The sequence below is a fragment of the Balaenoptera ricei genome, chromosome 15, assembly GCF_028023285.1.
Source record: "Balaenoptera ricei isolate mBalRic1 chromosome 15, mBalRic1.hap2, whole genome shotgun sequence".
Classification (NCBI taxonomy): domain Eukaryota; kingdom Metazoa; phylum Chordata; class Mammalia; order Artiodactyla; family Balaenopteridae; genus Balaenoptera; species Balaenoptera ricei.
The window spans coordinates 74,510,794-74,529,842 of NC_082653.1; the positions used below are offsets into that span (position 1 = coordinate 74,510,794).

Sequence of the window (19,049 nt, forward strand, 5' to 3'; positions counted from 1 at the left end):
CCAATCTTCATCGCGGTGCGCAGGCCTCTCACTGTCACGGCCTCTCTTGTTGCGGAGCATAGGCTCCAGATATGCAGGCTCAGTAATTGTGGCTCACCGGCTTAGTTGCTCCACGGCATGTGGGATCTTCCCAGACCAGGGCTCGAACCCGTGTCCCCTGCATTGGCAGGCAGATTCTCAACCACTGCGCCACCAGGGAAGCCCCAGGCATGTCATTTTTGCAAAGGTTCAACAAGCAATAGGTACAGAACTTAACAAACAGGACCACAGATCATTATAAAATGATACTTAATTATCTATTTGATCAAAGTAACAATAAAAGATTTCAAAGACAAATAGAAAATATTACATAGTTGTAAGGGAGACTTAGCTCTTTTATTTTTTAAACTTTTTTCTTTAAAGGAATTCCTTTATTTTTATGGCTGTGTTGGGTCTTCGTTTCTGTGCGAGGGCTTTCTCTAGTTGTGGCAAGCGGGGGCCACTCTTCATCACGGTGCACGGCCCTCTCACTATCACAGCCTCTCCTGTTGCAGAGCACAGGCTCCAGACGCGCAGGCTCAGTAATTGTGGCTCACGGGCCCAGCTGCTCCGCGGCATGTGGGATCTTCCCAGACCGGGGCTCGAACCCATGTCCCCTGCGTTGGCAGGCAGATTCTCAACCACTGCGCCACCAGGGGAGCCCAGCTCTTTTAATATTGAGAAGATTCCGTTTTCTTAAGTAATGAGAGACTTGATTAAGACAACATGAAGCACAGGAAATAATTTTGGTAAAACAGAAATCTCTGTTTTCTAAGCTGATTACTTAAAGGTAAGGAAAAACCTTTCACAATTTTTTATCAGGAGTAGATCAATATTCCAAGAAAATCTTGTTCTTTTAGCAAATGAAAGAAAATTGTTTTAGTTTTATATAAGTACACCACTTATTTTAAAGCTTAGTCTCAAAACTTTTATAATCTTCACCAGCTTGACCACACGTAAAGTTTCTTTTTTCAAAGATTCTTTTTCCAGAAATCTTCTACAACTTACTATTTCCGTTTAGCTTTGTCCTGTCTTTCCTCTTTCCTATTCTGAAACAATCAGCCTCATTTTAGGACAAAATTACTTTCTTTCCCTCAACAAAATTTCCATTCCTCATACCTTTTAATGCCAAGAGCACATATCCTTCTTTCCTTGCATACAGAGTTATTTTCCCTTATTATTCCTAGTAACTTCACTAGAACGGTCTGTTATTGACAAATTTCTGCATACATTTCATAATTCCTAAAAGCATATTTTCCCCACAGTAAAATTTCCAAAATATGGCATGCTTACCAATAGATCCAACTATCTTTAATTAGTTTGTAAAGGAAGCCCAAAGTGAATGAACCCATTTTTAGTAATGTATCAGTATTTTATCTTACTTGGGAATGATGTAGATATTTAATGATTACCCATCACTTAACTTAGCAAAACTGTAAGATTCCAAGTTACCAAAAAGATTTGGGGAAGCTACCTAAAAGCATTACTTATAAACCTGTATCTCATTCACATCCAGTTTACTTGTTTTCAACAGTCATGTAGCCATTTTTGTAACACTTGCAAAAATTTTTATCATACCAAGTTATTTTTCTTGCTGACAAATTTTGTAACAAAGATAACATGAACTGGGCTTCCCTGGTGGCGCAGTGGTTGAGAATCTGCCTGCCAATGCAGGGGACACGGGTTCGAGCCCTGGTCTGGGAAGATCCCACATGCCGCGGAGCGACTAGACCCGTGAGCCACAACTACTGAGCCTGCGCGTCTGGAGCCTGTGCTCCGCAACAAGAGAGGCCGCGATAGTGAGAGGCCCGCGCACCGCGATGAAGAGTGGCCCCCGCTCGCCACAACTAGAGAAAGCCCTCGCACAGAAACGAAGACCCAACACAGCCAAAAATAAATAAATAAATTAAAAAAAAAAAAAAAAAGATAAAAAAAAAAGATAACATGAACTTATCTGACCAGTAAGCTCAAGTAGAATAAAAATGGTATGCCTGCATTATTTTCAGTGTTGATAACTCCAAAGATATGCCTATTTTAATTAAAGCCCAAACTAGCTTTCATTCACCAACATTAATCTCAGATCATGTAAACCTGAAAAGCACCTGGTCCAGTCTCTGTTATATTTTAACTTATATAAGTGCTTGTTTGTTTTTAAACCAATTAAATAGAGCTCTTTTATAAATTAATTTTAGCAATACCATCTACAGGTAGAAAAGGAAAAAAAAACCCCACACATCTACAACACATATATACACATAGACACAAATGAAAATACAGACAGATGCAAACAGAGACCTTCTAGGTTTGTTTTAAGTTTTAGCCATGTCTCAGATACAAACTCAAAAGAATAGTTAGATCCAAATTGTGTCTCTGGCATGCTGTAAGAATGCTTTTAGAACTGTTTATGGAGTCAATTTGTCTTTTAGAAGCTTCTGCATACCAATCAAAGAATGCATTTTATTGTCTCCCTAAGGGTTTGGACTTCTCTCTTTTAAGGGTTCTCCGTCAGTTGGACTTATTTAAAACAAGGTTCCCCCTTTTGAACAGGATGGGGTGACTTACCAAAAAGCTTCAACAGACAGACAAACAGAAAGCAACTTTTCTCCTATTATCAAAAATCTAGGGCAGTTGATATTTAAATCCTTCCTTCTAGTTGTTTATTTGCTCCAGATAACTTAGAAACAGTAACCAGGGGTTTAGCATTTGGATCCTCAGAGGGTTCGATTTTAAAGGGGCTGGTTTTCACAGAGGAAAGAGGAAAGTGGCATTGGGGGTGGGGCCAGAGCACAAGGTGGAGTCTGAGACAAAGGGGGCAGAGAAGACACACAAGATGGCCCCTGAGACAGAGAACCTGGGGGAGGGGAACACAAGAAGTACGAGGTTTCAGAAGTCATTTTGTTCTTTTCTCTCTCTCTCTCTTTTTTTTTTTTTGGCCATACCATGCAGCATGTGGGATGTGGGATCTTAGCTCCCCAACCAGGCATCAAACCCGCACCCCCTGCATTGGAAGCACGGAGTCTTAACCACTGGAACACCAAGGAAGTCCCAGTCATTTTGTTCTTTTCTAGTTTTTCGGTTGTTTCTGCCAATTTAGAAACGGTATCTTGCAAAGAGGTAATTTTAGAGTTTTGTGTGTATTTGGAAGTTTCCAGGTACCAATAAAAATAAATATACCGTTTGTTTTGTTTAATTTTAAAACCATGGACCTCCAATTTAGTCTTATAAAAAAAAATGAGTTTGGGAAGACTGAAAACTACCCATAATGGCCACTGTAATTCTGAATTACCTTTAGTTTTCTCAGCCCACTTAGTTAAAAATGTGCATGTGGGGAGCCCATAGTTTTTAAACATGAAACCAGCTGGAGTCCCCAAAGGAGGGCTGCCCTCAGAGCATTTAGATGGTCAGGGTCTCATTTTCTTAAGTTCTCCTGGAAACCCAAGAAAGTTGCTAGAGTCCTAACCCAGATTCCAAAAGGATTAAAACAAAATCTTAGATCCCAGTTAGCTTGGTCCCCAAAAGAGAACCTCACTGCCATGCTCCAGAAAGCAACTGAGTACTCACCAAGGATGAAGCCTTGAACCAGAAAGAACAAAACCTTTCCAGATCCCAAATGAAGTCCGAGAGCTCAGAATGCAAAAAGAGTGGAGCTTGGAAACCAAGATGAGACTCCAAACTGAAAACAGGTGGTAACCTACAGAAGCAATGAGCATAAAGGGCTTGGTGCAGGTACCTCGTTCAGTTCTGGGAGCCATCATCTCTCAGGTCCACCTCCTTTCGACCCCACTTCTGACACCAAACATGTCAACTTTAATAATATAATAGCCAGCTATTTTACCAGCAAAAGTGAGTTTATTTAGGGATAGCAGAGGAATTCCAATTTGGGACGTGTGAACTACAGCACACCATAGGCAAATCCAGAGAACAAGGAAGGGGTAGTTGAGAGGGTCTGTGATAACCAAAGAATCCATTGGAGGAAGCTGGGAGTCCAAAGTATGGTGGCTTCTCATTGGTTGGGCTGCTAGTCTTTGATTAGCTGGGCTGTCATGGGGCAGAGAGATGTCTTCTTCTCCCTGCTGGATAGTAGTGTAGAGGCACCTTCTGGTGGGAGGTGTAGGTGAGGTCTCTTCCTGTTTGGAGCAATTGATGATGCATGGCGGTCATGAGAGCTCCCCCTACAGGCCTGTCCCAACTCCAATTTTAGCTGAGTTTAAGAAAATTAATTTCACAAACTACATTATAATTATCACACCTGGAGCATTTAACATTAATACAATTCTACTAATATTCAGATTTCCCCAAAATTGTCCTGAAAATGTCCTTTATAGCCTTTCCCCCCTCAAGTCAGTACGTAATTAGAGATTATACTGTGCATTTAGTTATCATGTCTCTTTAGTTGCCTTTAATCTAGAACAATTCTCAGTCTTTTTAGACTCTCATGAAACTTTTTGACGAGTTTTTGAAGAGTCTGAGCAGCTGTTCTGCAGATTGTCAATTTGGATTTGTCTGTTTTTTGCAACCGCAGTATGAGATTCAGGTTAATCATTTTTTGGCAGAAATTCTACATAGGTGTTATCGTGTTCTTATCAGGAGGCTTATGCTGTCACTTTGACTAATTATTTGTGATGTTAAGTTGTGTCACTTGTTTGCCTAGTGTGCCAGATTTCTCTGCCATAAAGGTCATTTTTTCCCCTTTATAACTAGTAAGTCATCTGTGGGGAAATTCTTTGAGCTGTGTGGAACAACCTATTTCCCAACAACATTTTGCCCCGTGTGTTTGGCTCCACTGATGATTCTTTCCTGAATCAATTGTTGTCATGTAGGATGTAAATGGACATCAATGTTTAAAATGGTACCCAAGTGATTTTAAAGTGTAGCAGCATTGGGAATTGCTAGACCAGTGCTTCTCAATCTGTGTTTATGAATCCCCTGGGGATCTTGTTACAATGAAAATTTGGAATCAGCAAGACTGAGGTAGAGGTAAGATTAAACATTTCCAACAAATTCCCAGGTGCTGCTGGTGCTACTGCCACATGGACCACACCTTAAATATCAAGGGTCCGTCTAGACTCCAGACAATACATACAATTCATTCTGGATACATCTCTTCCTAATTCATTCTGGATACATCTCTTCCTAATTCATTCTGGATACATCTCTTCCTAATTCATTCTGGATACATCTCTTCCTAATTCATTCTGGATACATCTCTTCCTAGTTCATTCTGGATACATCTCTTCCTAATTCATTCTGGATACATCTCTTCCTAATTCATTCTGGATACATCTCTTCCTAATTCATTCTGGATACATCTCTTCCTAATTCATTCTGGATACATGAATGCAGTGGAAGCACAGAGTCTTAACCACTGGACCGCCAGGGAAGTCCCTCATCTACGACTTTTAAGAACTGTATGTTAATAAGGCCAAAAGGAGCTGTCAGAATGTTACTAGTGATTGTCTCTGAGTGGTAGTTGTCTTTCCATTTTAGTACTTTGCTGTGTGTTCCAAGGTGTTTGTAATACGTTTTTTTTTTTTTTTTAATCTTTGGAAAAAATTAAGTTAAAAGAATGGAAAGAAAGAGAGAGAGAAAGAAAGAAACAAAGAATGAGAAGGAAGGAAAGGTGTGAGGGAGGAAGAGAGAAAGAAAGAGAAGGAGAGGAAGTGAGGGAGGAAAGGAAGAAATAACTGAAATTGATTTACAGCTAGAAGGCTGGTTGCTTTCCTGGGGCTGAATTTTCCAGAAGAGCAGCCTGAGAAGTGCCATACAATCTGAGTGGCGTGTTTCTCTCTTCCTCCTCACACACTCCTGTGTTGCTGGATCTGCAGAGCCACAAATAGCATCTAGTCCGGTTCCTGTGTTTGGCATCCCCTTGAACAGACTTCTGCTCTAAGCTTCTATGTATTGTGACTTTTGGCTTCGCCCAGAGCTTTGGATGGACTATTCCAATCCAAGCTGCGAGACTGGAAACTATGCTGATGGGAGATTCCTTTGATGTGGAGCAGGATGGAGTGAGAGAAGGGGTAACCAGGATCTCCTGATGTTTCTGTTAGAGCCGGAGCTGCTTCTTTTTTATAAATTTATTTGTTTATTTATTTTTTATTTTTGGCGGCGTTGGGTCTTCGTTGCTGTCCGCAGGCTCTCTCTAGTTGCGGTGAGCAGGGGCTACTCTTCGTTGCAGTGCGCAGGCTTCTCATTGCAGTGGCTTCTCTTGTGGAGCATGGGCTCTAGGCACACAGGCTTCAGTAGTTGTGGCGCATGGGCTCAGTAGTTGTGGCTCGTGGGCTCTAGAGCGCAGGCTCACCAGTTGTGGCACACGGGCTTTAGTTGCTCCACAGCATGTGGGATCTTCCTGGACCAGGGATCAAACCCGTGTCCCCTGCATTGGCAGGCGGCTTCTTAACCTTGGCACCACCAGGGAAGTCCCGAGCCTGAGCTGCTTCTAGCTGAGGCTGGGACAAACCTTCAGAGCTGGTTTGAAGTGGGAGGTGGAGTGAGAGGGCCTGACTGTTATCCTCTGACGTCAATCAGCCCTTAGATGAGGGCTGCCTGAGGTGAGGATGTGACCTTGGGTGAGGTGGCTCTCCTCAGCTGAGGCTACTATTCTTGAAGGTGGCTGAGGCTTATCTATGGGGGTCACTCCATAGATAATGTTAATTTGTGCTTCATTCGTGAAAGGGGATCTTCATTTCTGAAGGGGGATCACCGCGTCCCGCATGAATTTACAGAATAGTGTATTGATATGAAACTAGGCAAGAATAGGATGAGAAGACATAAGAGGAAGCAGTGGGAAAGGAGGCAGGAAATGGTGTCTTGTTTAAGTGGGGGCTCTTTTACCCACCATAGCACAGGCCCCAGGCCAGGCTCATTCACCTAGGAGAGAACCTGGCTTCACCCTTGACTCTGGTTCTGTCTGTCTGTCTTCTTCTGTCTTCACCCACAATCCAGGCCTGCAGGTTTCTCAAACGTTCTGCTCCGAGGGACCCGTGCTCAAGGGTCTTTGGTATGTTTGGGACTCCAGGTCTGCTTAACATCTGGCCTCCCTGGTCCACTCGGAGCTACTCCCTTGGGTACACTGCTTCATCCCGGGAACACCACCAGGGCACATTGCAGACACTCTTGGCTTGCAGGACCCAGGCTGAGGACTCTGCTTTTATCTGAAGAAGCACTGCCTCTTCTCATCTTGCTTCTGAAAGAAAGAAAAGAAAAAGAGAAAGAAAATATATTTTATGGGATTATCCTTTTAAAAACAAAAGACACTGGGAGCCATGGAGATGTGATAGTTGGGTCTCCCTCAAGAAAGAACGTGTCCTTCAGCTGCCAGGTGTGCAGGTAGCTGACAGCCTCCAGATATCTGCATCTCACGATCTGCCTCAGTTTTCACACCGAGGCCAGGGTCTTACTGGGCAGCCCCAGACCATGATACGTACGACAGGGACACTAGGACCTGGATATTTTTGCCCAACATACGATTCCTCTATGGGCTATCTTTGCTCCCTCTCAAGAAAATGAAAAGATAACCCACAGAATGAAAGAAAATATTTGCAAATCTTATGTCTGATCAGTGGCTTGTCCGCAGAATATATAAAGAATTCTTGGGCTTCCCTGGTGGCGCAGTGGTTGAGAGTCTGCCTGTCAATGCAGGGGACACGTGTTCGAGCCCTGGTCTGGGAAGATCCCACATGCCGCGGAGCGGCTAGGCCCGTGAGCCCCAACTACTGAGCCTGCGCGTCTGGAGCCTGTGCTCCGCAACAAGAGAGGCCGCGATAGTGAGAGGCCCGCGCACCGCGATGAAGAGTGGCCCCCGCTTGCCGCAACTAGAGAAAGCCCTCGCACAGAAACGAAGACCCAACACAGCCAAAAATAAATAAATAAATAAATAAAATTAAAAAAAAAAAAAAGAATTCTTACAGTGCAATGGTAATAAAAACAAACAAACAAACAAATAATCCAATTAAAATATAGGCAAAGGATCTGAATAGACTTTGCTCCAAGGAAGAAATACAAATGGCCCAAGGGCACGTGAAAAGATGTTCAACATCATTAGCCATCAGGGAAATGCAAATCAAAACCACAATGAGATACCACTTCATATGACCAAGATGGCTAATCAGAAAAACACATGAGCGTTGATGAGACTGTGGAGAAAGTGGAACCCTCAGACACTGCGGGTGGCAGTGTGAAATGGTGCAGCTACGTGGAAGACAGTCTGGCAGGTCCTGAAATGACTAAATGTAGGGTTAACCATGTGACCCAGCAATTCCACTCCTACATACATCCCCATGAGAAATGAAGACATATGTCCACACAAAAACTTGTACACAAATGTCACAGCAGCATTATTCACAATAGCTAAAAGGTGGAAACAACCCAAATGCCCATCAAGTGAGGAATGGATAAACAAAATGTAGCATACCCATACAATGAAATATTATTTGACCATAACAAGGAATGCAGTGCTGATATGTGCCACAACATGGATAAACCTTGAAAACATTATGCTAAGTGAAAGGAGCCAGTTACAAAAGACCATATATTATATTATTCCATTTGTATGAAATGTCTATAATAGGGAAATTTATAGAGAGTAGATTAATGTTTGCTTAGGACTAGAGGGAGATGGAGGATGAGGGGTAATAACTAAAGGGTACAGGATTTAGTTTTGGGAGGTGCTGAAGTTGTTCTAAAATCGACTATGGTGATGGTTGCGCATATTTCTGAATATACTAAAAACCATTGAATGGTATGCTTTAAATGGGTGAATTGTATGGAATGTGAATTACATCTCTATAAAGCTGTTTTTTTTTTTTTTTAAAAAGAATACAGTGTGAAGAGAGCTGTGGTCATAGGGGCATACACAGAGTGCTGTGACAGCAAATCTAGAAAAAAACAGAAAAAAAGGCCAGACCACCCCAGGCTAGGATGGTCAAGGAACGTGTTTCAGTGAGGCCCCGAAAACCTGGTGGGACTTAAGAAGAGGTTAAGAGGATTCTCAGGGTGAAGACTGTAACCTGGGACCCAGGTGGGAAGCCTGAAGTGGGGAATGGAGTCCAAGTAGTTAACTTTAGAGTAGCTAGCTTGGACATGGAATACAAAAAAGGGAAGAGAGAAAAGGGAAACGGGAAGGTTCTTATTTGAGCACTACTGCTGTGAGTTGGTTTCGGATTTGTTGAATGTTTAAAGCCAGATCTTTGAGGCTTGGGTACTTGGGTGAGTTCTCCGAGGAATCCTTTTCTTCAGTCACTAGATGTGAAGCAAACACACCTCTCCTTCTAGAAAATTCTCTCCCAAAATTTTCCTCCTTAAATCCAGTTGCCAACCTTTTTAGACCTTTGACGGGGCAAAGAGTTAAGACTAAAGTAACTACTTTTCAGAAACCTTATAAATTTTAGCCCAGGGTTTCCCAGCCTCAGAGCCACAGACAATTTGGTTGGATAATTCTTTGCTGTGGGCACTGTCCGTGCACTGTAGGCTGTTTAGCACTGTCCCTGGCCTCTACCAGCTAGGTGGTTAACACCCTCACCTTCCAGTTGACAAGCAAAAACATCTCCAGACATTTCTCACTGCCAGATGTCCCCTGGGGGTGTTGATGACAAAATCGCCCCGGGTTAAGAACCACTGACCCAGCCCCCTTGCTACTCAAAGTGTGGACCATGGACCAGTACCATAAGCATCATCTGGGAACTTGTTAGAAATGTAAATTGTCAGGCCCCCACCCTAGACCTGCTGAATCAGAATCTGCGCTTGAACAAGATGTGTGATTTGTATGCTCATTAAAATGGGAAGCCTGGTCTAGTACACTGCGGCATGCGGGATCTTAGTTCCCTGACCAGGGATCAAACCCGTGCCTCCTGCAGTGGAAGCGTGGAGTCTTAACCACTGGACTGCCAGGGAAGTCCGGAAACTGACATTTTTAACATAAAAAGAAAAAAAATATCAAGGCCATGGCCTGGCCTTACTGGCACAGTATTCTCTTGCACCGGCCCTTAACTCGGGGCTTGCGTTTGAATCTCCACAACCTTTCCCAAACTACATGGGTCCAGGGCCCAGATTTCTGATTCAGTGGGTTCAGGGCCTATGACTTTTGAGACGTCTCTCCAGGTGATGTGTTCTCAGTTAAGGTCCCCTGGGCTAACTTTACTGGATACTTAGCTGCTTCCTTCCAAATCAACTATCCAAGTTGCAGAATCTCTTGAGAGAGAATAATTGGCTACCAAGTGAGCCCTGGCCATGTTTCAGAAGCACAGGGGAAATAGGGTCATACTTGGATTCTGGAGTGGAATCTTCTCAGGCCTCCAAACCTGGGGAACTGTTGTCTCTGGGAGTCGCCAGTTGTCGAATCCCCTTCTCTTGCCTGGAGGACCCAGGGAGCTGCTCTTTCTGTCATCACACCCTGCACTGCACACACCCCTGCTGAAACTCTGGCCACCAAGCTCAGGCATAGCATTCCTTCCAAGAATACCCAGGCTCTCTTAATTTCCTCTGTGTCCTCGGACAAGAATGGCTGGAAAAAGTGACAGGGCGGGCTTTCTTGGAAAGCAATCTGGCCTGCATCAGCATTAATGAGTAAAATGTGTCCTCATGTGGCTATTCCGCAACAGACAGCACATTCCCAAGCTATTTTAACTCATCGGTTCAGAAATTCTAGAGCTCCCATCCTCAGTCCTTGAGGTCTGGATCCTTTTTCTCCCAGAGAATCAGACCCAGACATCATTGATTAAAGGTTCTATAAGTCTCAGAGAATAGTTCGCTATCTATCATCTATCTGTGTATCTGTCATCTCTCTATCATCATCTAGATATAGATTGACAGTTGTAGAGATATTTATGTTACAAAGTGTTAAGAAATTCAACTGAGGAAATGTTAAAGATCTTATTGGCTTTATTGAATGATTCATGAATCGGGCAGCATCCCATCTAGCAGATAGAAAGGAGCTCCCAGGAGCTGTACAAAAGAAAAGACTTACTGGCAGAAGGAAGGGGGTAAGGAAGTGAAACTAGCAAAAAGTGGATTGGTTTCAGCAAGGTCACCTTTCTTTAGGGGAGAGCAGGGGTCTATCAGGCAGATTACCTCACTGACCAGGTAATTCCTCATTGACCGATTTAAGATTCGATTTCCAGGAGACGCCAAAACTATAATTATTATTATTTTCTAATAAGTTTATAATTTGTTTATTTATTTTTGGCTGTGTTGGGTCTTCATTGTGGTGCACAGGCTTCTCATTGCGGTGGCTTCTCTTGTTGCAGAACATGGGCTCTAGGTGCGCAGGCTTCAGTAGTTGCAGCACGTGGGCTCAGTAGTTGTGGCATGCGGGCCCTAGAGCGTGCAGGCTTCAGTAGTTGTGGTGCGCGGGCTCAGTAGTTTTGGTTCGCGGGCTCTAGAGCACAGACTCAGTAGTTGTGGCGCACGGGCTTAGTTGCTCCACGGCATGTGGGATCTTCCTGGACCAGGGCTCGAACCCGTGTCCCCTGCATTGGCAGGTGGATTCTTAACCACTGCACCACCAGGGAAGTCCCCAAAACTATAATTATTAAGTCTCACTTAGGTGCCATGGGGCTTAGTATAAGTGACTCCATTTTGGGCCTGTTGTCTTCTTTTTAACAAAAATAATATAATCTTGATTTAGAAAGTTTGGAACATGATACAATTTTTACAACCCTGTTAAAGTTTAGTGGCCAGAACCTTCTTGGAGCTGTCAAAGAAACTTAGAAAATGCCAAGAATAGGCAGCCTTTTAGAATCATAGAAAACTAGACTATCTTTATTATGCTTCCCAAGGCCGTGGAAGCAGGCCATACACCATTTCAGGCCCTGTCCAAAGGAATGCATTTTCCCAGTCTACTGGGTCTTTTATTGTCCTACAAAAGTTAATTTTTTTTTTCCATCACAAATAAACATGCAATTGACTAGTTTCAGTGTGGTAAACACCTGACTTGAAGCTCAAGAGTCACCAATTTTAGTTCAGCTAATCGTTCCCACTTTTGTGTCAACTGGGTTAAGTTCATGAGACCTTTGTTTCTTATCACGGATCAGCACTGTCATTTGTATAGTATTTTTCTCTTCAATTAAATATTTAAATAATGACATCAGTTGCTGTCCTGAGAATGATGACAACTGGTGATGCTGAAATGGGACTCTTGGCAGCTACGCAGCCCCCCCAGGAGTTAGCCTGAAATCATCCAGAGTCAGATGAGAGATAAAAGTGCAAATTCAGGCTTTGAAAAGTGCATTAGGTCTGTCCATGTATAGTGTATGAAATGTATGAATGTGTAGACTGTTTTAAGTCTTGAATTTAGCAAAGTTGAGGACTGTCTGTGTGTATAGGAATACCCTTTCCCTGCAGCACCGTATCTCTAAAATTCTTCCCTCCAATCTCCTGAAAACTCAGAGCCTGACTCTCCTATCACTATAACAACCCCTGCCTCATGGTGAATAGGGTCATTATCAAGAGTGGCAGAAGTGGTGAAGACTTTTAGTATTTCTCTTGAAGTCCCATCTGGAGCTTGCATCTTATTTTGGGGGCCTCTTGATATCTTGACCTATGGGACACTTGCCAGTTGGGCCTATAACAGCCCTCGAGTGATCATCTGGGTGATCATAGTGACAAATATGGTAATTAAATTCTAACCAAAGTTTGCCATCCACACATAAAAATAACACAGGTGCTTAGAATAGATAAATCCTGTGTAAAAAGGAGGATAAGGGTGATCACCTCTGATTAATTATCCCAAGAGAGGCAGCAAAATTCCTGCAGAGGAAGGGAACAGAGTGCTGGTCTGTGCTAGAGAAGGTTCTCTCTAGGGGCACCAGACTGCAGTCCAAATTGTGAGCCTGTTAAGGCCAGGTGCCAAGGCTCACTTACCTGGGATCTGTTTGAGAATACCCGTTTTCAGTCTACTCAGCTGCATTAGGTAGGACTCTTGGTTGTGAGTGGTAGAAACTCAAAATAGCTTAAGCCTGAAGATGGATTTATTTTAAGGAACAGTGGACCCTTGGAACCAATGGATCTCTTGGAACATGGGTGTCTTGGAACCCAGGAGCAAGAATGCAACTGGGCCTCAGAAGCTATATGGAGTCAGAGACTCGAACACCACCAGCCTCTCTGTCTTGTTTCTATGCCTCTCTGAGCTTCACTCTTTTTTCTCAGCAATGCATCTGCCTCCAATCCTTCAGACCAAATCATCTGAAACATGATTGTAGAGAGCTCCTAAATTTTATATTTTTACAACCTCAGACACCAACAAGAGCCTGTTTCAATTCTCTATCAGTCTCTGGTTCAAAAAATCTGGGAGAAGGCATTCATTGGATCAGCTTGAGGCAGGTGCCTTCCCTTGAGCCAATCAGCTGTGGGCAGCAGACAAGGTCACATGAAAACCGGGCAGCCTGGAAGCAGGAAGCAAGGAGCAAGGGCAGCAACTAAAAGGCGAGTAGTGCCAGCCAGTCATTCCTGTGGGGTGTCCACTGAGCCAACAATCCCACCATTTTGATGTCTTCTTTGGTATTCATTGATCTATGTCTGAGGCTAGAGAAATATGCCATGTTCATAGATTGGAAAACAATATTTTAAGGATCAGTTCTCCCCAAATTGATTTCTAGATTATACATATCCTTATCAAAATCTCAACATTTTTTTTTCTTTTTTTTGGTATTTGTTTTGTTTTGTTTTTAGATTATGATTTTTATTTATTTTGTAAGTTTTATTTATATATTTATTTATTTATAATTTTTAAATGATTATATTCTATTTATTTAGGTCTTTAATTTCTCTCTTTTTTTTTCAAAACAAACAACTTTTTATTCAAGTATAGTTGATTTACAATGTGTTAGTTTCAGGTGTACAGCAAAGTGATTCAGTTACACATACGTGTGTATATATATATATACATACACACACACATATATATATATTCTTTTCCCAATTCTTTTCCATTATAGGTTATTACAAGATATTGAATATAATTCCCTGTGCTATATAGTAGGTCCTTGTTGGTTATCTATTTTATATACAGTAGTATATATCTGTTAATCCCAAACTCCTAATTTATCCCTCCCCCTCCCCATTTCCCCTTTGGTAACCATAAGTATGTTTTCTATGTTTGTGAGTCTGTTTCTCCACATGTTTGTTTGTTTGTTTATTTATTTATTTATTTTTGGCTGTGTTGGGTCTTCGTTTCTGTGCGAGGGCTTTCTGTAGTTGCGGCAAGTGAGGGCCACTCTTCATCGCGGTGCGCGGGCCTCTCACTATCGCGGCCTCTCTTGTTGTGGAGCACAGGCTCCAGACGCGCAGGCTCAGTAATTGTGGCTCACGGGCCTAGTCGCTCCACGGCATGTGGGATCTTCCCAGACCAGGGCTCGAACCCGTGTCCCCTGCATTGGCAGGCAGATTCTCAACCACTGCGCCACCAGGGAAGCCCTCAACATGTTTTTTAATAGAACTTGACAAGCTAATTCTAAATTTATACGAAAATACAGAGGGCCAAGAAGAGCCAAGATAGTGGTCTGTTCTGAAGCTCTGGTCTAGAAATGATCCACTTCTTACTTACTCAAGATGTGACTTTTAAAAAAAATGTTAGAAAGAAAGAAAAACTAGCAGCATACTACCCACACTTTTCACTCAATAAAGGAAGGGAAGGTCAAAAGCAAGCTAGAGCTCCATAGGCACAGCCAGAAGCTTGTTCACAGGCACACAGGAAGGAAGATCCAGGGGGAAAAGAAGAACAATTAAGTGAATAACGGGGAGAAACTGTGTCCTATACAGTAGGTGCTGCCTTCCTTCCATCTTCTGACTCTCATGAGAGAGTATCGCTGGTAGCCCGCCCTAACTGGAACATACTGGAAAGGGAATTTTGGAGTCTATAGATCAGCCTAGCCAGCTTGCCACTTCACACGTCCCCTGCACTAGTGTGAGTGCCGGTTTTGATACATAATGCCAGGATATAGTCATCAGTCTCACCTTATCCTGCACATCATTGCCAGCGGCTGACCCCCAGCTTCTGGCTGTGTCTCTTGTGGTCAGGCTCTTTCCCCTCCAAGCGGCACTGCCCACCTTGTCCTTTGAGCCAACCTCAAATCCAGCATGTGCGTGTGTGCAGGCCTCTCCGGCTGTTCAAGGCCCAGCTGGCCCCTTTGCTCAGACTCCTCCATCTTACACCCCAGAACTCCGAGCCCCTCCACAGCAGTGCAGAGATTTGCTCTTTTGGGAATGGGGTTCACCTCCGCCCACAAATGTTTCACTTAATCAAGGATTTGTTGTTTTAAAAGTGACTTTGCTGGTGACTTTATTTGCATTAAGGGCCTTCACATTCCCCTGCTGCCTGTGGCCTAGAATTGCTGACTTCAGCCCTTCTGGGAGCCCTGGGCATGGAAAAGCCCTGCAGATTCTGCATCCATATTATGCTCGTTGTGTGTGTGTGTCTGTAAATATTTTACCAGAATGTAAACAAAGTGTGGGCCTGCTGCCTTGTTCACTGCTGTGTTTCCAGTGCCTGCACAGGGCATGGCACGTGGTGGGCACTCAATAAACATGTGTCAAATGAATGAATACAGCATACATGCACATTTCTGTACAAGGACCTGGGTACAATGTGTAAACATCTCTGTGTAGATATGTTATTTTGTGCATGTGCATGTGTGTGTGTGTATATGTGTGGCAGGGGGAGGACAGAAATATTTGGGTAGGCCCAAAACAGCCATCAGGGACTATTTTATTATTTTTTTATTTTTTTATTTTTATTTTTTTTAAAGGAGTTGCTTGTATTTATTTTATTTTATTTTATTTATTTATTTATGGCTGTGTTGGGTCTTCGTTTCTGTGCGAGGGCTTTCTCTAGTTGCGGCAAGCGGGGGCCACTCTTCATCACGGTGCGCGGACCTCTCACCATCGCGGCCTCTCTTGTTGTGGAGCATAGGCTCCAGACGCGCAGGCTCAGTAATTGTGGCTCACGGGCCCAGCTGCTCTGCAGCATGTGGGATCTTCCCAGACCAGGGCTCGAACCCGTGTCCCCTGCATTGGCAGGCAGACTCCCAACCACTGCGCCACCAGGGAAGCCCCAGGGACTATTTTAATTACTCCTAATCATCAATATAGAATTTGTTAGAGAAATATGTGGAAAACTAACATATACATGAGAGCATACATAAATTCCTTCCATGGCAAGTTGACTGGTGGCCCCCAAAAGATATGTACTAACTCCCAGAAACTGTGAGTGTGACCTTATGTGGAAAAAGGCTCTTTGCTGATGTAAATAAGTTAATGACCTCACTATGAGATCATCTGGGATTATCTGGATGTCCCTAGGATCCTGCCCCAAATCCAATGACAAGTTTCCTTATAAGAGAGAGGAAGAGGAGGCCATGTGACCACAGTGGCAGAAACTGGAGGATACGGCCAAGGAAGCCAAGGATTGCCAGCAGCCACTAGAAGCTGGAAGAGGCGAGGAAAGATTCTCCCCTGGAGCCTGCAGAAAGAGCCCGGCCCTGCTGACGCCTCGATTTCAGACTTCTGACCTTCAGAACCGTAAGAGAATAAATTCCTTTTGTGTTAAGTCCCCCATTTGTGGTCATTTGTTATGGCAGCCACAGAAAATGAATACACCTTCTGTCCAGCACACAAGAACTCGTGGCCAGTTTGTCCCAGGCTGTGTGTGTCCTGTGGGTGTGCACCCCCTACTTTCCACCGTGACTGCCAGCCCATGGTTGTGTACAACAGCAGAGCAGATATTTGTAAGGAGTGGAGCAAACAGGCAGGGGGCTGTGAGGGAGCCTGGCTGGGAAGGCCAGGCCAGGCCCAGAGGTCTGGAACCCTTCAGATTCGCTGGGGGCCCCTGGAAATATTCTGGAAATAATGCCTGTAAGGCATCCCCCGCCCCCCTGGCACTGAGCAGTAGGGGCCACCAGGGAATAAGGAGGAAAGGATGGTCTTCCTGCTTCCTGCAAACTGGTCCCTCTCCAGGTCATGATTCTGGTGAAGGGGCCGGTACCCTTGAGGCTGCCCTGAGGTGCCTGGTGTGGTGTGACTGCCACCCATACCTCAGTGAGCTGCTGCTCAGCTCCCAGCATAGCACTCAGACTGCCTGCCCTGCTGTCCGCACAGTTTCCTGTCCCCAGTGCTTTTCCTTCTCTGCCCATCCCGGTTCTGTGATCTCCAGAGCCTCAGCTCCGGGCCACCGGCCAACTCCACTTTCCTTAAATGACTGGCAGGCACATCAGGGCCAGGCAAGAATCATCGTCAGACGGGGAACAGGATATTTTCACCGTCTCTGAAATACTAAGTCATTTCAACAGATTGCTTATAATTACAAAAGGAAAAACTGTAACTTCTCAGTGGAGAAACCCGGCAGATACCACCTTAACCAGATCATCAAAGTTAACATCAGCAATAATGGGACAAACTGACCTCGTGTGTGCCTCCTGCTGCCATGTGCTGTGAAAGGCACAACCTCACTCTCGGGGCCTTCTTGCCCCCCTAAATGCATAACCTGAGACAGCAAAGTCAAGTCAAAGGCTATTTTACAAATAACTAGTATGCCTTAAGAATGAAAGAGGGAGAAACTGTTCGATATTGTAAGAGACTAAAGTGATACAACTAAATGCAACGCATAGATGATGTGAATCAAAAATGTCACCTGCCCTATCAGTAAACAAAGGATGCTGCAGCCATCAAGCCATCACATTACAGGCACCCCCGAGGGTGAGCCCTGTGGGAACTCAGGATGGGAAAGAACTGGATACTGGCCCTGGATAGCTAAGGTGCCTATCAAAGGAATGATTTCAGTGACCCCAGACTCTTACATCTTCCCATATATAGAAAAGCACTAAATTCATTACCTTGCGATGTCTGGTTGTTTTCTTTAATTAACAGTATTTTTTTTTTTTTTTTTTGAGTGTAGAAAGCGAGATTTATTAAGTACACTGCAAGGGAACAGCCGGCAAGACCAGGGTCTGCCAACAGTAATCTTTTTTTAAAATTAATTAATTTATTTATTTATTTTTGCCTGTGTTGGGTCTTCGTCTCTGTGCAAGGGCCCTCTCCAGTTGCGGTGAGCGGGGGCCACTCTTCATCGCGGTGCGCGGGCCTCTCACTGCCGCGGCCTCTCCCGCTGCGGAGCACAGGCTCCAGACGCGCAGGCTCAGTAGTTGTGGCTCACGGGCCCAGCTGCTCTGTGGCATGTGGGATCCTCCCGGACCGGGGCACGAACCTGTCTCCCCTGCATTAGCAGGCGGATTCCCAACCACTGCACCACCAGGGAAGCCCCAACAGTAATCTTTTGATGTGCCAGCTACCAGGTCTTTGTTGCTAAACGCCTGTGTACCCTGGATCCTCCCTGACCTCTTTGGAGCCGTCCCTCAGAGCCGTCTGCGAGGCTACTCCCGGGCTTGAGTGCTCAGAAAGTCCTCCGAGGGACTTTCCTGGCGGTCCAGTGGCTAAGACTCCACACTCCCAATGCAGGGGGCCTGGGTTCAATCCCTGGTCAGGGAACTGGATCCCACAGGCCGCAACTAAAAGATCCCGCATGCTGCAACGAAGACCCAGCACAGCCAAATAAATAAATAAATATTAAAAAGAAAAAGAAAGTCCTCCAAATGAAACATAATTCTCAACTTTTAGGTTGTACATTTTTTTTCCGTAGACAATGAGAATGAAAAAAATGGTTGTGAAGGACATAATTGGGACAACTGGGGAAATTTGACTAGGGACTGTATATGTAGATAGTAAATAGTATCATATCAATGTTAAATTTCCTTCATTGGATCATAGTACAAGAAAATGTCCTTATATTTAGGAGGTACCAATGAAGTATTTAGGGGTAAAGCGACACAAGACACAATGTCTGTAATTTATTCTCAAATGGTTCAATAACTAAAAATAATGATAATTATAGCTAGCTAGCTAGATGGATAGAGAGAGATATTAAAGCAATTGTAGCAAATGTTAGCAATTGATGAATCAACAGTCACTTGGTAAGGGTACATATATTGGAGTTAATTGTACTATTCTCACCAATTTTTTTCTAGTTTAAAAAATTTCAAAATAAA

General features: G+C 43.9%; 1 protein-coding gene across 4 annotated transcripts in view; it reads left to right on the plus strand.

The window, feature by feature from the left end:
- Nucleotides 1-19,049, plus strand: part of CRCP (CGRP receptor component) — a 79,915-nt gene that overhangs the window by 55,917 nt on the left and 4,949 nt on the right. For 2 of the 4 annotated variants that reach the window (XR_009497656.1, XR_009497655.1), the window contains exon 8: nt 16,350-16,530. The gene's annotated coding sequence lies outside the window, so the exon portion shown is untranslated. Of the gene's footprint in view, nt 1-2,964; nt 3,187-16,349; nt 16,531-19,049 lie in introns of those variants that run through there. The other 2 variants (XR_009497654.1, XR_009497653.1) reach the window with 2 other exon arrangements.